General features: G+C 41.4%; 1 pseudogene; it reads left to right on the top strand.

The window, feature by feature from the left end:
• Positions 1 to 5,815: 5,815 nt before the first annotated feature.
• LOC115692601 (uncharacterized) lies at positions 5,816 to 7,928 on the top strand (annotated as a pseudogene).
• Positions 7,929 to 21,567: the final 13,639 nt, after the last annotated feature.

Genomic DNA, 21,567 nt, shown 5'->3' with positions numbered 1-21,567 from the left:
GAGTTTTTCTAGGAGTAAAGACTCATTTTGGGGGTCAAACCCCTTTTAGAGTTTTTAGGGATTAAAACCCCTTTTAAATCCCTAAACTAAGGAGTCTTCAAAAATATTATTTGGGCACTTCAAAAAATTTAAATTTCACTCAAAGTGGGTGACCACAGGTATTCTCAATCATTCTGTGAAGTTTTGAAATTTTTTATTTTTTGATTTTTTTTAAAGATTTACCAAATTTCCTATTTTCCTGATATCTGACTTTTTTATTTTCTGGAAATTTTTATGAATTTTTCTGGAATTTTTCAATTTTTATGGATTTTCTAAAAAAAATTTGAGATTTTTAGGAATTTTATGGATTTCCTAATTTTTTTTAATGAATTTTCTAAATTTTTTTATTTTTTCTTATTTTTCTAATTTATTTAGAATTTTTTTTATTTTCCCGTCGGGAATGAACCGGACCGAACCGATTCAGAATGGTCAGACCAGGGCCAAATTTAGAAAGAGATGTGTTTTGAAGAGAGAAAACAGGTTATTTTAGAAATTGTTTTCATTTTTTGTCCAGAAATAGAAAACCTACTTTTTTTTATTTTGATTTTTGGTCCAGAGTCAGTTCTTGAACAAAAAGTTGTTCCAGAAATAAAAAATTCGAATTGCATTACCAAACGGATTTCTATTCCAAACTTGTTCCTGGGAACAGAAAACTAGTTCTAGACAGAAACAAGATGGTTATCATGCGCGCCCTAAATGCAGTAGCTCTTCTTATCTTCATTTTTCTTCGGGCGCCTACCATGAATCATGACACACTTGTCGCGACCTACCTCTCGAGAGCCGTCTTGAAAAGTAAATTTATAGGTACTTTATGGGATTCTCTTTAAGTCCATACCTCGCATGATATTAATTATTTAAATTTTATGTATTTGCTAAGAGTCACCACTAGTCATGATTAAGGATCGGCTAGAAATCTTAATCGAGACACGATAGTGTCATCTTGATGCATATGGAACCAGAGATTCTTAGGGATCGAGGACTTGATTACACTAATTATTCAACTAATGTCATTTCAGTACCTAAACTTGACCATTTGCTAATAAACATGTTAAGGTAGTCTTTCACTAATCATGAATCCTAAATTTCATCCTAACTATTCTAAAAGGGAAAAACAATAATAAATGTATGTAAAGTGTGCAATCAAGTGAAATCGAAATGAAAATGCACAAGAATCTACTTAGCATCGTTACCAAAAGAAAAAGGCAATAAAATATCACTAAGGTAAAGCCCTAAAAGCTTATTTAATTTTGGGTACAATTTTTATTTAAGCCTAACATGTTTATCAAAAGTCCTAAACTTGGTGAATCGTAATTTTTTTTAGCTTTTCCAGCTTTTTTTTTTTTTCGGAAATTTTTTTATTAATTTTCGAAATTTTTTATTTTTTATCTTTTTATTATAGGAAAATGGACTTCGGACCGAGTCAGGGAACCCCGTCTGACCCGAACCAAAGGTCCGGTTTGGGTCTAAAAATCGAGCCGGATTTTGGGCCGGATTCGATGGGGGCTTTAGTCTGCTGGTAACTCAAGCCCAAACTCCCTCTTTTTTATCCATTTAAACCCAAGTTCAATTTCGGCCCAGTCTTCAGCCCACGCACCAACCTTGTCCGAACTGATCTACAACCCGACTTGGATCCGTTAACCGGATCCGACCCGACTTTATTATATCCGTATTTTTTATATTTCTTTTCTGATTTTTTTATTTCTTTTTCTATTTTCCTGCTTCTTTTCTTTGCCAAGAACGCCATCGTCCTCTCTTCTGCAAGACCGAGAGTTTATTCATATGGCCATTATATCGAACCATCATCCAACCACTGCCGACCACCATTTCCGGTCACCGAACCACCTCCATCTACCATAGATCACCAATTGCGGCCCTCACCGCAACACCATAAACTGCCATTCTCAATCGCCACCAATGCAAACAAGGCAACCAAGAACTCAGATGAACGGTTTCGAATCACATCCTCTCCGGCGACCACCAATCGAGCGTCACATGAATGCATGAAATACAGAACAACAAGAGAAAAGCACGTGCTCAGAGCAAGTTCAATAATAATGGAATATAACTCGGAAGCAACTCTAAATGTTCATGAATCAATTGTTAACGAATGATTTACATCTATTCATCCACTGATCTAGCAACTTCGGGAACAAACTCTCGGTTAGACCTATTATCAAACAGGTTACGTGCATTGTTAATATCGAACCTAACAGCGAAATCGAAGAAGTCATATTGCTCAAAATCAGTGCTAGAACAATGATATCATTACAGATTTCCCAAAGAAAACTTCTTCACTTGATTAGCAATGCACGAACAGCACGCATATGGCTCGGAATCATGTTTTACTCGAAGCAAAGAAGAACAGGGAAAGAAAAATTTCTTGTCCGTGAGCTATGGAAGAGTTGCAATCGGCAGCAAGGTCAAGACTGAAGATTTTGATTGACGCCTATGGCCGGAATCACGACAAATGGATGAAGTAAATCTTCTACAATTGGAGATCTTCGATGCGCGAAGTCAAGCTAAACGGATCAAATCCTTTTTCTTGTTGACGACGTACAGTGACGACAATGGCTGATGCAACTAAGGGGCAACGGATGATCCCAGAGCAGCGATTTTTCCGTTCTTTTTCTCCAAAGGGGAAGTCAGTTTTTCTCTCTCCATCGACCGTGTATATCTTCCTCTCTTCCTATCGAGCAAAAATTGAGTATCCCTCCCACGTAGGATTGAGCATGATTCCAAAGTAGAACTTGAAACTTGGAACCTAAGAACTTGATGAATAGGAGCTTATAGGTTTCGAGTTCCAAGATATATAAAGTAGATTTCAGATTCCAAAAATCAGGAAACTTATTTCGATGGATAGATTTCAGGTTCCAGATAAGTGGAACCTAAAACCTTAAACAAGTTTTTTATATTTTTTTCTATCTATATCTTTGCGTGATCCTACAGTGTTCCATGACGTTAGATGATAAGTGTGTAATTTGGAACCACTAGTCTAAACTTTCATTTTATGACTTATTAATATTTCATATTCTTCCTGTCTCTAAATATATATTGTGGTCAGTGGATTGTAGCAACAAGTGATGGTTATTAAAAGAGACGATCCACTACAATTATTCAATTAATAATACATATAGACCATGAAACCAACCCTAGAACCTTTGATAGGATAGGTTCAAGGTTTCAAGGTATATAGAGTAGGTTTCAAGTTCTCAAAAATAAGGAATATGTTTTCATGTGTAGATTCCATGTGAAATATGTACGAAACCTATAACCGCTCACCCCTATTTCCATCGACTTGGTTATGCATTCTGTTTTTCCGATAATCACCTCTCCAGCTCAGCCAATTTCTAGAAGCTCCCCTGGATCTACTTCGGTTACCTCCCGTTCGCTCACGGATGTGCGTTCTGTCACCATCCCTGTTCAGCACGTTCGCTCCGCTCATAGGCGTGAGCTCTCGAGGAAGACAGTAAGCGTTGGGCTTGGGAAAAAGAAAATGGGATGAAAGGAAAGAAGGGAAAGGAAAAAGTTATAAGAAAAAAAGACTTTTATAAATTTCTTATTTTAATTTTAATTACTAATTTTGTTATTGTTTAATTTTCTTTTTTTAATTTGATATTAATATTTTATCTAATTAATACATACATGTGAAGAGATTAAAGTGTGTTAAATGGGTGGGTATGGGTTTTCCTAGAATATTAATGTGGTTTGGTAATATGGATCGGGTACGGATTGAGTTGGGTATGGAAATGGCATTAAAATTGCATTACATGAAAATGGATCAAAACAGATTAAATAGGTCAATATGGGTCGGATCATATTTGACCCAACTCAACCCACCCATTTGATGGCCCTACTTATACGGTGATGGAACTAGGCTTAACTGTAACAAGGTATTGTCAATCCAATATCACCATTCACAAACTTTCTGCATTATCCTTGTTGCTAAGATTTGGACAGGTTAGTGAGGTCATGTTTCAATCTCAAGTTCACAAGCTTATGTGCTATGATTCTTGTTTTGGATCGTACTTTCAGTGTCACGTTTGTTTTCATATTTGAAAGAGTTTCTTTGGCACAAGAAAAATTGTGAAGTTTATGCAACTCCCGCGAGGAAGGCTATTCTCAACAATGGGGCGGCCATTGACTTTATTAGAGCGCTAGGGCTGATAGGTTGGCTAGAGAGAGTCCAGTTTGTCTGATTCAAAGAACAAATACCTTTTGCAGAACAGATCCCATCTGTGGTTGAAAATTGTCTGCTCTTTTCGAACACTTCTATTTTCTTTTGTCGTGTCACCAAATCATCTAGACGATAAGAGTTATCGCGCCTTCATTGTGATGTGGCCGAGAAGAGTGGAACCAAATCCTTGAGATTGTGGGAATGTGTTGCCAAGGGGGCAAGAGACTTTATTCTGGCATCTAGACAGTGGCCATACTGTAATTCTCGGTTCATAATGATTATCTGCTTCTTTTTTTTCAGTGGATGAAGGTCACACTAGCCGAACCATGTAAAATTTCATACGTATTTTTTGACAGTTTTTTTATATTATATTCGGGTGGATGGTTTAGGTTAGATAAAATGACAAAACAGAAAAAGACATAAGACCTTTCTTATGTAGTTGTCCCAACAAAATTAAGTGATGATCTATTGCCTTTTCTGAAACAGTTGATGAACTGTGGAGATTGGGCTTGTTTATAATTGGACAAGTTCCTGTTTCATGGATTCTGGATAGTGAGGCTACGAATGATAACCATTATGTTTCTCTATTTCTATTCCAGAAATAGGTTTGGAACAGAAATCCATTTGGTAACGTAATTATAATTTCTATTTTTGGAACAAAAATTTGTTTTAGAAATAGATTTGGAACATAAATTAGAAGTTAAAATTTTTTGCTTCTTTATTTCTAAAGCAGAAATAGAAACAATTTCTATCTCTTCAGCCTTAAAAGACATCCACCAAAGACGAAGACTGGCTTTGAACGAAATCTCCACCTCTTCAATAGAGAGACCACAAAAACCCTAGGCTGTCCTCCTTGCCACGACGCCGTCCTCCACGCCATCGACGCTGTCCTCCTCACCGTCGACGCCGTCTTCATTGCCGCCGCAGGAACGCAGGGAGGAGGAGGAGGAGGGCCGGGAAGAGACGAAGACGGAGCTCCCCCCCGGGACCACAAGCGCACTAGTTTCCTCACCGTCGTCCTTGCTCCGCCTCTCGTCGCCGCTGTTGTTCCGCCTCTCGTCGCTGCGCTCGTCGCCTTGTCTCCTCTTTGCCTCGCTCCAGGTGCGCCGCTTTCCTCGTTCCTTGACTCTACCATAGCACCGTTGCCTTTGCGCTCTCTATGTGCGGAATGGCGCGGTCTTGTCAAACGTGTTTGAGTGTCGTGTGGAATTTGTCGGAGCGGATGGCTGTGTTATGGTGCTATATGATTGATTACGTTAGTTGGCTCGTGACCGTCGAAGTGTGCCGGAGACATGCTTCGGATTCGTGTTTTCTTTTTGATGAACTCGAAAGCTGAGAAGAAAATGAAGAAGGATGATTCGTTGGATAGGCTAATTCACATCTCCTACCATCGACCCGGTTCTGCATTAATGTTGTTGTTGTTAGAGAAGGAACAATTTACTTAGCTTTGCATGATTACATTCATTGCAAGGCTAATTTCCGCTTCAAGAACAGAGAATTGCGCCTATTCATTACTGTTATGTGTCATTCATTGTGCATTGTTGAATTTGAATTTGTTGTGCTGTGTTTGAATGTCTCTATTTCACATAATTTCTAGTGTGTCCAATAAGTCAATCTTTTTTCATATGCTGTGGAATGTGAATTGCTTGCTTGTCTTGGACTGGTCGATGATTGCGGGTTTTTCAAAATGATTGATCCTAAGTCCTCATTACATGACAGAGAAGTGATTTTTGGATTGATCAATGAAAAGAAATCATTGGAAAGTATGGAAGTCAGTTGAAAGTATCTGAGGAGAAGTGATTGTTGGATTGATCAATAACCTCTCTTGCTAGTTTGGATTGGGTATGGTGGTGATGGTTGTCTATCTCTTTTGCTTCTGGGTAGCATACGTAGGGGTGGATGCTAGGCAAGACCAATGTTATGATGCAAAAAAAGTGAAACTGTATTCAACTGTGTTAGCAAATCCAAGTTCAGCTGTGTTTAATTGTCTGCAATGAAAGATGTCTTGTTCTGTGTACTGCATACTTATTTCAAATTTGTAGTAATACTATCATGTTATTATGTCGCACGATAAAAGATTTAAGTTCTTAAGCTTTTCAAAACTATGGTGGATTTGCTTGGAGACGAAAAAAGAAAAGAACAGAACAACCATGCATCTATAAACAGAACAACAATCACCAATTATATGCTTCAAACGAGGTCTAAAAACCTCTTTTCTTGGAGAACTCGGATGATTACATTAAAAAAACCCAACTGGACAAGTTGGAATATGGTTCAGAAAACAGTAAAGAAAAGGAAATTACAACCTACTTAAATGATTACAATAGAAAAAATCCAACTAGACATTAGCTACAAAGTTGAATTGGTAGGAGGATGTTCTCTTTCAAATTGACTGGTGCGATATATGCTTGCTTGATCTGATAGGAGGATGTTCTCTTTCAATTTCTTCGTGTATTTTGGTTTATTAACAGTCATTACATATTATTGTGATCTTGATATCAAAGCTTATGCACTTGAATTGGTACATCATCTGATGTGGCTCATTTGATGCTCAATTAGTTAAGATTAAATGGCACCCAACAAAGAGGTTCTTATGGTAAAGTGGACCGAGCCTTTGACCAATATGCTTATAAGTTTGTTGGTAGAAGAGGTAAAAAAAGGAAATCGAACCACCTGTACTTTCAACAAAGCAGAGTGGAATAACATACATGCTGAATTCAATAAACAAGCAGGACTCCAATTTAGTGTAATTCAGTTGAAGAACAGGGTAAACAAACTAAAGAGACCGTATGGTAGTTTTATTTCACAATCTGGATTTGGATGGGATAATGTAAACAAAAAGGTTACTGTAAACGATGCAAGTATATGGGAGTCTCACATCAAGGTATTACTTTATTTGGGTCATTTTGTTTTTATTAAGGATGTAAGCTTCAATTATGTTGCTGATGTATGTCATTATTGTGAAATTATAGGATAATAGCGAATGGGCTAAATTCAAGAATGATGGATTTCCTTTGTATCCCCAGCTGTGTACTGTGTTTGGTAATACATATGCTACTGGGGAGTATGTCGCAGGAAATGTAGAAGACTTGTTAATGTCGGAGGGAGAAGACAATGGTGGTGGTGGTGGTGGTGGTGGTGGTGGTGGGGTAGGTGATTCAGAGGAATTTAATGAACACCATATTAATGAGGGAGCCTTTACACCTAACATGACTGCCACCCCAGTTCGTGAGAAGTACAAGTTTGATAGGATTCCAAATTCCAAGAGGAGGAGAAAAAGCAACACATATGATGTTAGTGGCACATGCAAAGTCATTCAAGAAATGATCAAATTCAGGACGGGTCAATCAACAAGTGGCTCCGTCACCTCACATGCCCAACCACCTGTAGACCCCTACTCTATAGGAGTTGTGGTTGCCGTCCTAAATGGCATGCCTAACTTAGAGCAGGATCTTTACAATAAAGCTGTGAACCAGGCATGCCTTAATGCCACTTAGAGAGAGGCTTTCATTATATCTCTACCTGAAAGGAGATGTGGACTTCTTGAATCTCTTTAAGTAGTTGTTGAGAAATATGTTATGGATTTATATTTTGCTTAATTTCATTGTATGACTTATGTACTTGAGACTTTGGTTTTTTTATGATGCAACTACAATGACATTGTGGCTATTGTTTGGTTTTTTCTTATGATGCAACTATGATAACATTGTGGCTATTAGTGATTGTTATTGGAGTCATTATATGATGTGTTTATGTTTTTATTTCGTGTGATGGCACAGGTAATATGGAGGGGGGGGGTGAAAGTAGCAATTATAATGATGAAGTAGCATCGGTCGAATCAATTGAACAAGACTTTGATGATTTTGATCTTGATATACTGATATCTTGGTTATGCACTATTAGGGTGGATATATCCATGCACACGAGAGAACCTATTAGAGACAGCATATTGTCAGTACCTGAATGGGTAAGAGAGGTTCTATTTGGACATTCAGATAGAGTATATGAAGCGTTTAGAATGGAGAGACATGTCTTTCTCAACCTTTGTGAATTGATGAGAGCAAAAGGTTGGTTGAAAGATAGTCGATATATTAGAGTAGATGAATAAGTTGGGATTTTCTTATCTATGATTTGTCGCATGAACTCGAATAGAGATTTATGGGCAAAAGGACACTATAAGTGCCATAACTTGTGTACGGAGATCACTTTGGTGCCATAACTTTTTTTCGGATCACTTTGGTGCCAAGTCGGAGGAAAAACGATCATTTAAGTGTCATAAGTTTTTTTTGGATCACTTCAGTGCTAAAATTTTTGAAAAACGATCACTTAAGTGCTAAATTTTTTTAAAAACGATCATTTAAGTGCTAAAAATTTTGAAAAACGATCACTTAAGTGCCAATCTCCGGTGAGCCACGTCAGCTTCAGAAATTAATAAAAAAAATGCCACGTCGGATTTCCGACGAAAAATTGTGTACGGCACCGGAGTTGACACTTAAGTGATCGTTTTTCAAAAATTTTAGCACTAAAGTGATCCAAAAAAAACTTATGGCACCAAAGTGAGCGCCGTACACAAGTTATGGCACTTGTAGTGTTCTTTTGCCGAGATTTATGTGAGAGATTCCAACATTCGGGATAAACTATAAGTAATTACTTTACTATAATGTTGAAAGCAGTTCTCAAACTGGCACGAGATCTATCCTTTTCTATGATAGTATAAGCACGATGTTTTGAGGGTGATTCCTCATAAGGCTTTCCTTTTCAGAATTTCAGACACTGCTTGATTGATAGGAATCTGAACAGAGTCTACATTAATAATCAGACTTCCGTTTTTATCATTTGGTCACAAGTGTTTTTTTTGGCTAGTGGTCACACTGAGTTCAGAAGACCAAAATTGGCCAAATTTGTTCGAAGCGTTAATGGAGTTAAATCTTTCTTTCTTGCTCTCTCTCACAACAAAGAATACAAGACAGACAAGCAAGAATACAAGGAAGATGATGCTCGGAGTTGTAGAGGAAAGCACAGCTGAGAAAAGACAAGGACAAAGTTTTCTTGAAAAGGAAGATGATGCTAGGAATTTCAGGATCCTCGCATTGTTGGAACATGGACAAACAACAATGGGAGCATCATGAAAAGATTTGATGCCCGAGAGATTTCTCTACGAGCAAGTCATGTTGGCATTTGTGCAGCAACTGGAAGATTAGGGCAGGAATTCAAATGGCGAGTTAAAGACGACGAGCAAGGAGTGTCGATAAGAAGGATCCGATGACTCGTAAGCTACATCGAATGCAAGCAATATCAAAGCCGAGATGGCAACTACTTCAAACTTGAAGCGACTGAGAAAAAACAAGTTACGTAGTATGAGGAAGCAAGTTGGTGCAAAAGAAATGTGTTTGCCACCGAAGTAACCGAAGCATTTGAAAATCGAAAGCGGCCTTTTATCATCCCCCTGAACTATATACTTAAAAGAAGGGAAACGGCATGGTGTTACATGATCTCAACAAACTAGAAACTCACCAAAGTGGCGATTTAGGCTAGCCAAATGCCGCATGAGAGGGTTGTTCTACCGTGTCGTGCCCTGTGCACGGCAATCCGTCGTGCCTGAGCCTGTTGCTTGACATAATACATTAGTGATCAAACCATCGAGATTGTTAATAACATTCAGCAGCTGATGATATTAAATCACTTTGATTTGACTGCTGATGTCACACGGCAACTTTTCGGTGCATCAGGGCACTATATCGCAGAAGTACACTCTCAGGTAAGATAGGCAGCACTGCCACAGGTGTGAAAAAAAAAAACATAGAGCACGACACACCGATTGCAAAAGAGTAGCCTGATTTACGATAGTTTCTTTGAAATATAATCCAATCAATCATCCACAACCATGAAAACAAAGCTCGGAAATGATCATTTCCAATTGCCGCGCCCGCCCCCCCCTCTCCCCTAACTTCTTCACTACCAATCACCATCGCCATCATGCTGCCAAACAGGATGATGAACATGATGTTTATGCTATTATGATGATGTTCTTAGCGATTCATGTCTAGTGCAACTCGATGGAATAAGAAGTTTTTTTATCATGGAATAACTGTTACTTCATGTAAGTTGAACTATCGAACGACTCGGTGAAATGACTATTTCATCGTATTATTGGCTTACTGCATTGCCCAAACCAAACGAGGCTTTAGTTTCATGATATGGAAAAGGACTCGGTTTTTTACACGATCAGCGAAATTCATGAAGTTAGCGTCAGCAAGTCTTACTCCCCTCATTCATGATCAGTTGAGCATGATAATCCTCTACAGAGTTTCACTTGGGATTGGTGAACTCGGCGACTCAGCCAACTTACAGATTAAAGGGACCAACAAGAACAAGTATGGTAAACCTAACCGTGACTTCTTTTCATATTTTTGTTGGAAAAATGGGATAAATTGATGGGTGAATGAATGAGAAATTGATGCTCAAAGAACACCCTTGAGTTGGAAGTGGGAAGTGAAAAAACACTAGTCCCATATTGGAAAAGAAAGAAGGTTATGGAGTGCTTTATATACAGTTACATTCATTTGAAGTGGTAATTATCATAGCATAAACACTATGCCTCACGCGCAGGCGCAGGGGGGTGCAAATCTGATGCCCGACAAACTGAAACTTGGGCACGAGCGCACGTCCCGTGTACACGATTGCAGGGCCGAAAAGTGGGCCTCGTCACGAGGCCCGGACGTTCGCGAACGAATCTGTTTTAAGGAAACTGTGTCGAACACAGGCCTCGGTATCCATTTGTATCGATTCCAATTCTATATTGTTCGTAATATTTATGCTAATGCCAATTTGAATTTCGCAACAATCTTAAAACAGATTTGTGCTTTTAAAAAAAAAAATCAAATGGCTACTGGAAACGAAGTTGTGGATGTGGCTGCTGGCAACATCGCCAAAGACTCTGCCTATGCCTCAGCTATCCAATTGCTTCTGCGATTTCTGTCCACCATGGTGAGAAACCTACGGATCGAACTTTAAAAGGTGGCAACAAAGGATGTTGTTTTATTTAACAACTTTGAATCTTGCCAGATTCTTGACTGAGGAAGCTCCTAAGTTATCCGATGGAGAGACGGATAAGCAAGCCTTCAACGCTGTTGAAGCCTGGAAGCACTCTGACTTCCTATGTAGGAACTACGTCATGAATGGTTTACATGACTCATTGTGCAATAAAAACGGCAAAGGAGTTATGGGAAGCCCTGGATCGGAAATATAAAATAGAGGATGCCAGAGCAAAGAAATTTGTTGTCGATCGATTCCTTGATTATAAAATGGTGGATTTTAAGACTGTGATAAGTCAAGTGCAAGAAATTCAAGTGATCTTGCATGAAATTCACGCTGAAGGAATGAACTTGAGTGAAACCTTCCAAGTGGCTGCTATTATTGAAAAGCTACCTCTTAGGTGGAAGGATTTCAAGAACTATCTTAAGCATAAGCGAAAGGAAATGAACCTGGAAGAGCTGATTGTTAGACTTCGAATCGAAGAAGACAATAGAGGATCTAAATGCAAAGGGTTCAATCCTAGTACAGCTAAGGCAAATGTTGTGGAGCTTAGGCAAGGCCACAAGAACAAGAAGATTGCCAAGCCAAAGTTGGGATGTAACATTCTGAATTTTCGATCCTTTTCCCGGGATTTATGAAATGAATATTATGACCAATGCACTTGTAGTGAGATCTCACCCGGAACCGCGCATTCTCGGGATGCTAACCTTAGGGGTAAGGCCATCACGGGATTGAGTTTGCCCGACTAAAGAACTCGACCTTGGTTCGATCTTCGACCATAAGGATTGACGAGGGAATGTTTTGAGCCAACAGAGACTGATCTATTTGATCGATCGTGTCCGAAGGGAACTAGTGACAGACCCTTGCAATTACATGACAATCGAGGTCGCCTTGGTTCGAACAAGCTTAAATGTGACTCGACTTAGTGTCGGTCACGGGTCGAAAGTGGGTAATCTTAATGAGCCACCCGTTAGTAAGAGATAAGCTAAGGTTGCGATTGTTTGATTTTAATCATTTCTTGGAATCCGGGCCCGAGAATCGAGAATTTTGAAAGTGACAATTTTTAGCGGCCGATGACGTTTTTGGTATGGCCAACCTTGGGGCCACCCGTTTTTGTAAAAAAAAATAGATTTCGGTTTGGGACCGGAAAAATTACCGTTTTACCCCTGGGACCCCGAACGAATTTTGAGGACTGGGTTGAATCGGGGGACTGATAATTATTCTGTGTGGCTGAAAATTGAAGGACAAGAATGCCCTTCTCCTCCCACGAGCAATTACGCTTTTGCCCTTGAATTATTGGATAAGATTAAATGTGGGCCGTTGGATATGGATAAGATTGAATCTTGGGCCTTGGATTAGTGGGGTAGTTAGAGGGGTAGATTAGTAATTTCCGGTGGGGTTTTAGAGACCAATTATTGGGGGCACTATGTATATATTTATTTCTCTCTGTTTCTCTCTCATAATTCTCTCTCTCTCTCTCTCTCTCCTCACCCCCACCGATCGGAAGCTCTCTCTCTCCCTCCTTTCCAGTGAGCGAGCCCAGCTAGGCTGGTCACCAGCCTGCCCAGCCGCTAGGTCGCCGTCGGCCAGCCGTCCGTCACCGCTGCTTCTCCTTCCCGGCCGCGCCACCACCGTCCGCCTGTCTCTCTTTCTCTGTCTCGCCCTGTCCTCTTCAGCCCAGCTGCCATCGAGCCACCCCTGACCATCCTCCCCTATTCCATACGTCCCCATCGCCGCCCCCAGCCACCTGATTGCCGCCTGCCAGCTGCCCGTCCATGGCGTTGCCGCCGCTCGCCCGCCCGGCCGCCGGCACCGCTGCTCGGCTACTGCTTCTGCTCCGGTTGTTCCGACCACTTGTCCAGCCCGTTTGTCACCCCTTTTAAGGTAAGTGACTCCCCCAAACTCTCCTTAGGACCTCGGGTATTGTTGGACGTGTTTAGGACTCGGTTTGGGTAATTTAGGGGCTGTTTGAGGCATGTGAAGGGGGCTGGATATTTGGTTGTTGTGGATAGATTTACTGACTGATTCTGTGCGGTTTGGAAGGCGGATAGGGCTGCGATGATGCGGCATGACTGTGACTGAGTTGCATGATTGATTGGTAATGTTATGGCTTGAACGAGCTTATGTGAATGATTGTGTGGCTTGTAATTGTTGGTTGGCTTTGGAATGAAAGTTTGGCTGAATGCGGTGGGGCCGTGTGCCAAGTGTGTGGTTGTGAGAGTGTGGCGACGTGACCGTGCAATGAGGTCGCGTGCCAAGTATGTATGGACGTGTAGTGTACCCGTGCGACGAGATTGTACATTTGCGAAATGTATGTGTGGCGTGAGATTGTGTGGCCATGTGTTATGTGTGACCACGTGGTATGTGTGGTATGATGGTATGAGATGTTTTGAATGGCTGGAATAGTGATACCCTGAGGCGTGTTCGTTTACGCGGGGTAGGTTCCGTCCTGAGGTGTGTTATGCAGGATGATGCCGTCCCTGACGAGGTGACAATGCCCGGCCCGACGGGGTGACGATGCCTGACGAGGTCAGAAGACCGTTAGCCTGATGCGTTTTACGCTGGCGCGGTAGTGATGGAAAGTTAGGAATAAGCTGGACTTGGCTTGACGTGCGAGATTTGGGAAAGTTGACACATGGTGTAGGTTAATGTGCGAGTGTGGTTTGCCTCGCGTGACATAGTGTTTGATGAGTAAGGACATGAATGGATTGGCTGTATTATTATCTGACATGCAGGGGTGTGCATGATGGACCCTAGGTAGGATCGTATGTGATTGTTAGTGTGATTGGTTGTTGTGTCATGCGTGTTTCATCTGGCGGTACGTGAGAGCCTGTGTGGGGTTTGGGGTTGTGCACTTATTGAGATTCGTCTCATAGTTGTATAACCACAATTTCAGACCCCCAGCCATGAACCCAGGAGAGCCGCCTCCTCGTTTTGGGATCCTTAGTCATGTGGATAAACAGGAGGTGGAGTATCCTTTAGGAGGCGACCGAGCTTATATCAAGTATTCGAGCGTTGTTTGGGTTGACGAGGGCGGATTATACCTGAAGCCTTATTCGTACGTGGCGTGGACCTATTGAGATGGCTTAGAGGAGATCGGTCCGCTGAGAAGCTTCGACATCCCTTTTGATGGTGTTGGTGAGTGGGACCCTTCGGCGATCATTCCTCCCGATGGCGAGATTGTTGATCCCGAGAAGCCGGATAAGGAGTTGCACATGGTGCCCCCAGTAGAGCCGCGGGCTGTGCAACCATTGCAGGCGATCCCTCTTTACCGCGATCCTCATATTCCTCCGGGGTTCGGGTCAGAGGGTTCGGGAGTAGATTGGGAGGAGGGCGATCCTTAGGGGCCACCAGACTAATTTAGGGGTTGTATAGACTAGGTCAGATCAGTCACTTTTTGGAAGATAGGTCGACCTATAGTGAAGCTAAGTTAACCCAACCACCCGATCCCTTTTGTTATGTCAGTGGGTTTTGGATGCTCGTCTTGCTAAGCTTGTATGTAATGTTGTTTGTATGCTCGGTACGTTGGCAATGTATAAAAGTTAATGTTGTTAGTTTATTGACTATCTTGATGCTCTACCCCGTCGTCATCTTTATAGTACGGGCGTTTTTTTTTATTTTCGTTTTCGCATGTGCTTCTGATGCGTTGGGTTGGGTCGGCGATGTTCCTGGGACGTCGCATTATTCGACCGAAGAGGGATGTCGCGAGCTTGATGGGGTTCGGGGCGTGACATCCCCGTTTGATTTGGTATCAGAGCAAAGTTAGCTCGATACCGGTGAGGTCGAGACCTGGAGTGATAAGGAGCGACGACTTCGGGGTAATCAGTTAGGGAGCCCTTCGTAGAATGCATATTTATGTTGATTGTGCTTGTCCTGTGAGTACGCGCCTGTGGTTACTGAGTGGTTTATTGTGGTTATAATGTTGATTGAGACGAAGGTGCGGCAGGACGTGAGGTGAGTACAAGAACCTTGTTGGTTGCTTGGTGATGTTGATTTGATGTTACTCGATTGATTTGATGGTTGGTTGTTGGTTGTTGAGTGCTGGTTGTCGAGTTTTGTGCCTAGGACTTGAACTAGTATAGTTGGCCTAGATCTCTGATTCCTGTATGGAATTATAACAAGTAGGAGGGTAGCGTGAGCCCGTGAGGATGAGTAGGAGGGGTACAGGAGCGGGAGGCTCGTCGAGCTCTCAGATTCCGATCGCGGAAGATCCGCGTATGGAAGGAGTCCTCAGAGTGTTAGAGGGGATTAGGAATTTGATGGATAGACAAGCTCAAGAGCGAGCTAACGCGACTGCTCAAGCTGCAGAGGCCGCCGCTGCTTTAGTTAATGAGAACGCGGGTAATGGAAATGGGAATCAACAAATGCATCAGTTGGTAGAACAATTTCTGAAGCTAAAACCCTCAAAGTTTGAAGGAGTAGGAGATCCAGAGGCTGCTTCTAAATGGGTCGAGGAATTAGAAAAAGCTTTTGCTTTATTGGGGTGTACTGAAGCAGAGAAAGTGACGCTGGCAGTATACCAGCTGTAGGGTAATGCGAATGATTGGTGGAAAGCCACGCGAGGCCGAGTGTTTCCTGCGGGCGTGGATCAAAATTGGACGGCCTTCGTTCAGGCTTTTAACGAGAAGTATTTCTCAGTAAGTTCCTGAGAAAGGAAGATGACGGCTTTCCTTAGACTGCAACAGAATCAGATGACTGTGGATCAATATGAGGCAGAATTTGCCAGGCTATCTAAATTTGCACCGAGAATGGTAGACCATCCTGAGGACAAGACGCGAAGGTTTCGGGATGGATTGAGGGCAGACATTCGCAGCCAATTGATACCGGTGAACTTGAGAACTTATGAGGAATTATATAAGAAGGCTCAAGCTATCGAGCAGGATATGACGGATAGAGTTGCCGCATCTGGATCACGGTATACCTCAGCCAGGGACAATCGTCAGCAAGGGAAAAGGCCGATGATAGGAAACTGACGCTTTGTTCCTCCGACAAGGAGGAATATTGGGAAATCGTTACATCAATCTAATTCAGCCTGTAGACGTTGTAGGAGACATCATGGGAGTGGTCCCTGCCTAAGTGTAATTGGGGCATGCTTTGGGTGTGGTGGAATGGGACATCACATAAGGAATTGCCCGAATCAGAAAGGTCAACCATCCCCACAATCGCAGTCACCTCGGATTGAGAATCCGACTAGTGCAGCCCCACCGGCTAATCTGAACAGGCCGCCGGCACAAGGACGTGTGTACGCCATGGTGCGAAAGGAAGTTGAGAATGCGCCAGGAGTAATCACAGGTATGGTTTCTCTGTGTAATTATGTTGCATATGCTCTATTTGATCCGGGGGCATCGCACTCGTTTGTGTCTGCTCAGTTTGTTGAATTGGCTAGATTGAAACCCGTTTTATTAGAAGTGCAATTGTGTGTGACTACACCGTTGATGGATAAGATATGCATATCGTTAGGATGCCCGGACTGTAAAATAGTAATTGGTGGTGTAGAAATCAGAATAGATTTGGCTGTTTTGACCATGTATGATTTTGATATGATTATGGGCATGGATTGGTTAGTCAAACAGAATGCTATGATGGATTGTCGTAGCAGGGTGATCCAGTTTAGTCCGGCTGGACACCCTAGTTTTAAGTTCGTAGGGAGTCGGGGAGGAACCTCAATTCCTTGGATTTCGTCAGTAGAAGTAACCAGATTGTTGGATGAGGGGTGTCAAGGTTACCTAGCAAGTGTGGTGGATTTATCGGCAGAAGAAATGCGACTAGAGGATATAGCAGTGGTGTGCAACTTTCCCGATGTTTTTCCTCAGGAATTGCCGGAATTGCCACCCGAAAGAGAAATAGAGTTTGTTATCGAGTTAGCCCCTGGAACCGAGCCAATCTCGAAGCCGCCTTATAGGATGTCGTTGTCGGAGTTGAAAGAATTAAAGGTTCAGATGCAGGAACTGTTAGATAAAGGCTTTATTCGACCGAGTGCGTCTCCATGGGGAGCGCCAGTTTTATTCGTAAGGAAGAAGGATGGGTCGTTGAGACTGTGTATTGATTACCGCAAGCTGAATCAGGTGACAATTAAGAATAAGTATCCTCTTCCAAGGATTGACGATCTGTTTGATCAATTACAAGGAGCCTTGGTATTTTCTAAGATTGACCTAAGAACGGGGTATCACCAGTTGAGGATCTATTGACACCTAAATTTCGGCGCATCATTTAGTGGTTAATTGCATAGAAAATTAGGGATTAAATTTTAACCCCTGAACAAAAATATTACAAATCGCATAGCATAAAGTTTAGGTTCATATAGATTAACTGCATTTCGCATCGGATTGGCGGTGGTAAGCAAGCTTAAAATTCATCACGTAAATCGAGCTCGGGCACCGAACGAGACTCGGCTTACTCGGAAAGCATGGGCCGAAAATCACACGCAAAAGGGCTTGGTTGTCTTAATTTGAGCTTAAATTAGCCCATTATGCTTGATTAAGGAAAAGCCCAAATTAATTCAGCCCACTTAGAATTAAATTAAAGCCTAAACCTAAGCCCATTAGGACTAGAAAGCCCGGCTAATTGACCTAGGTTTACACTATAAATATATGTTTATGTCTCATAATCGGAGAGGGGGACTCTCATAATTTCGGAAATCAGAATTTTTAGAGAGAGCGAGAAACTCATGTGAGATTTGAGGGGGAGAGAGAGAACCGGCCGCGTACGTGTGCAACCGTCGCCCTGCCGCTGCTGATCCGAGCCCGACCAGCGCTCCAGCTGCTGCTGCTGATCCATCGCCCATCCTCTCGTTGCTGCACCAGTCCGCATCCGCAAGCCTTCAGGAACTGACGGAAGACCAGCAGCCCCATCACTTCCTAGTCATCGTTGCTGCATCTAAATTTTATTTTTTGTAGGTTTCTGGGCTTTATTCACAGAGCACGGGACTTTCGAGTGGCATCCCTCCATCACAAATTGAAGTTCCCCAAGTCGCTGTCCTTGCGACGTGCCAAGCCCAGTAATTGACACAAGAAGCAAAGCTGAAGTGCAATAGCTGGTGAATTGTTCTATTGCTGAAGGAGACGAACCAAGGTGAAATTGGGAGACCAAAGGAAAAAAGACAAAAAAGAGGGATTTTGGTGGCTGGAAAGGATTATATTCACAGAGGCATCAACTTCTACGTTCGAAGAAAGGACACGCACGAAGATTTCCGTTCTCGTGCATCTCCATGCTTTCTTTCATTGTGCCATTGAGTTTCATGTCCATTGTGCCTAACCACGTGGTCGTGAATTCCATCATTGTTGCAAGTTCTTTGTCCTGTAGATTTTCTGAGACCACACTGCGCCGCTTGTGATCCATCGTGGTCCACCGTCGCTGCCGCCTCTCATCGTTGCCGCCGCCTCTGCCATCAATCATCCACTGTCGGTCACCGTCCCGATCCACAATCCCGATCCGCTACAGATTCAAATTAGGAAAGAAATCTGCAAATCAGGTGATTATCATATCCCGATTTGATTCGAATATTTGGTTGCCTAATTTGTGCTTATTGATATCTAATTTTGCATATTTGGATAATAAGCATTATTTCAATTAGGATTTTATTTCCTTTTTTGAAATCTTGGATATCTATTACTTTTCAAATTTGGATAGGATTTAGAATTTTCAAAATCTTTTGAATATATCCAAGATATTTAAGATATCTAATTTTTTTCAAGATGTGATCGATTAGGAAAATTTCCTAATTCGCAACCGCACACGTGGAAATAAATCTATCTATCAGGCTTTAGATAAAGTTATTTCCATAGCGGGTATTTCGAATTTTAGGATCGATCCATCAGGCTTCAGATCGAAACTTAATTCGAAAGATTTAGCGGTTATATTTTTTTACTTGATTTTAATTTCGAATTTTGATAAAAAAAATGCCAAAAAGATTACTCTAGAATAGGTTAATTTCTTTAGTTTAAAATTGCAGGTTTAGATAATTGGCATTTTTAATTCCGAATTTCATTAAAGAAAAAATACAAAAAAAATAATATGCCCGTCATTAGAAATAAGTCACGTCATCGCATGACATATAGTTTGCATGTTAGGTTGCATTAATCGCATGTCAATTTTTTGCACGCTATTACATATAGGTTAGCTTTCATTTAAATAAATAAAAAAATCAAAAAAGAAAATTTCTGCACCTTTGAACTCTAAGTCAGGATTTATCAAAATTGTCAAATTGAGTATTTTTCTTGAAATTGGTACCGAAAAGGCGTTAGGGAATCTAGCGTAACCAAGTCCCCAAATCTATAATTTCTGGTTCACAGAAATAAAATAGTACTCCCGCTATTTTATTTAGGTTTCTAATCAACCTACTTTAAATGATTAGTGGCGACTCTTATTGAAAATATTTGCATGTTCACGACTGGACCTAGGTTGCGATTTGGTAGAGTTTGGGAGAACTCGAGCTAGGTTAGTTAATTTAATTGATCTAGTCATCCATTAACCTAAAATCAAAAACCCGATTTTTTAGGTCACGACAGCTTGGCGACTCCGCTGGGGACAGTAACTTGAAATTTTTTTTATAAAAAATTTTAAGGAGGACTTAGGCCAAAAAAATTTTATGGAAAAATCACTCGATTTGACAAAATTTGATTGGATTCTCATTCTTAGGTGTTAAATGGTTTTGCAGGATGGGAGTTATAAGGGGAGTAGTGATTGGCTAACCCTTTGTTTTGCAGGCTTGGTGGAGTGGAATTGTGATTTAATTTTTGTACTATTGAAGTGGTGTTTGCATATAGTTGTTGTGCATGATTTACAGTATTTGCACTACACCACACACAACTTGTGACCGGACCTGGGTCACACCCATAGTTTTTAGATGGTATTTGGATGGTTCTTTAACCTTGGCGGTAAGACTTCGCTAAAGGTTATCCCATTTGGATCCCGAAATTTTTTTAAAAAAATGGCTCAAGGGTCGTACTCATGCACGTGAGGCTACAATGCATGGAGGTTACCCTTGTCGACCGAACCAAGCCGAAGTGATTGGACCCGACTAGTCATGACTATGGTATGCGAGGCCGCGACTAGTCATGATGATTGTACGCGAGGCTGCGACATGTCGTTCCATTCATCATTTCACTTTACAAAAGCCATTATGATAGATAGATTAAGATTTAAACTCACGATTCATGTGCATGTCTCTGTGATTGACATTTTTTCCCCAAAGACGGTAATTTCTCGAGCTTTATCTTTGGTTTTCTGTATCTTATTTTGAGTCGGTCCATGGTTTAGGTTGAGTCTTTTGGCATGTGGTCTATAAGAATGGGTCGCCTCGATATCCGTTTCGTGCCTACTCCGAAGCTAAAGCTCAAGAAGTTATGGAGCCAGTTGAAGCCAGATGGTCAGCAGTACGTTCTCAAGCGTATTGGATTCATGCTGCCAATCCTAGACATAGATGTTCAGAGCGGGATCATGCAAGCACTCGCTCATTTTTGGTGCCCCGAGACAACCACATTTGTGTTGGGAGGTAAGTTTGAGCTCACACCGACTCTGGAAGAATACAGTATTGCCATTGGGAAATCGATTGAATTGGATATAGTAGAACCACCCATTAAGGTAGATCCTGTGGTAGTGCTTGCTGAATTTTTGAATTTGACTAAAAAGGAAATTGAAAAAGTGCTAAAGGGTAATTGTCAAGCATGCCCATTATCTTTTCTTATTGAATGTTTCGAAAATAACTCCGTCCTCATGAGATCTAAAATTTTTATCTTAGTTTTGTTTGGACTCATCGTTTTTCCATTCCGTCAAAATGCTATTGATCCGGTGATAGCTCGGACGGTAAAACAAATATGTGGTGGAGTTAGTTTTATAAACACAATTCTGGCAGAAACTTTCATATCTCTGACACGATTCAAGAAAGGAAAAGATAGAGCTTTTCGAGCCCCGATTGAGCTTTTACAAATCTAGCTTTTCTCACACCTTTCTCAATTTGGGGAAAATATGACTATATTTGAAATGGACATGACTGATAACCCTATTTTAAGGTTCAAACAAATACAAGATCAAACTAAGAGCTTGCACTATACACAATGGGTCCATCTGTTCAAGGATCCAAGCTCTAAGATTTTCCTTTGGCAAGCTGTGTGGTTTCGGGAGGTTGAGGCTCGATTATACCATGGTGATCAGAAGCCCGTACCTTTAATGGGCATTTATGGGGCAACCTGCTATCAGCCCCTTCGAGTTACACATCAATTCCGAGTTCTGCAGGATGTCCCACCTCCACTCAAGCTCAATGAATTTCAAGTCCAGTTTGAGAAGGACGAGTCCTACATAGAGCTTAGGCGTCATTCTGA

This window comes from Syzygium oleosum, unplaced genomic scaffold, assembly GCF_021117445.2.
Source record: "Syzygium oleosum isolate NSW1041296 unplaced genomic scaffold, Sole_v2.1 Sole_v2.01, whole genome shotgun sequence".
NCBI lineage: Eukaryota > Viridiplantae > Streptophyta > Magnoliopsida > Myrtales > Myrtaceae > Syzygium > Syzygium oleosum.
The sequence above is the reverse complement of the archived record's forward strand: the minus strand, read 5'-3'. Positions and strand labels throughout refer to the sequence as shown.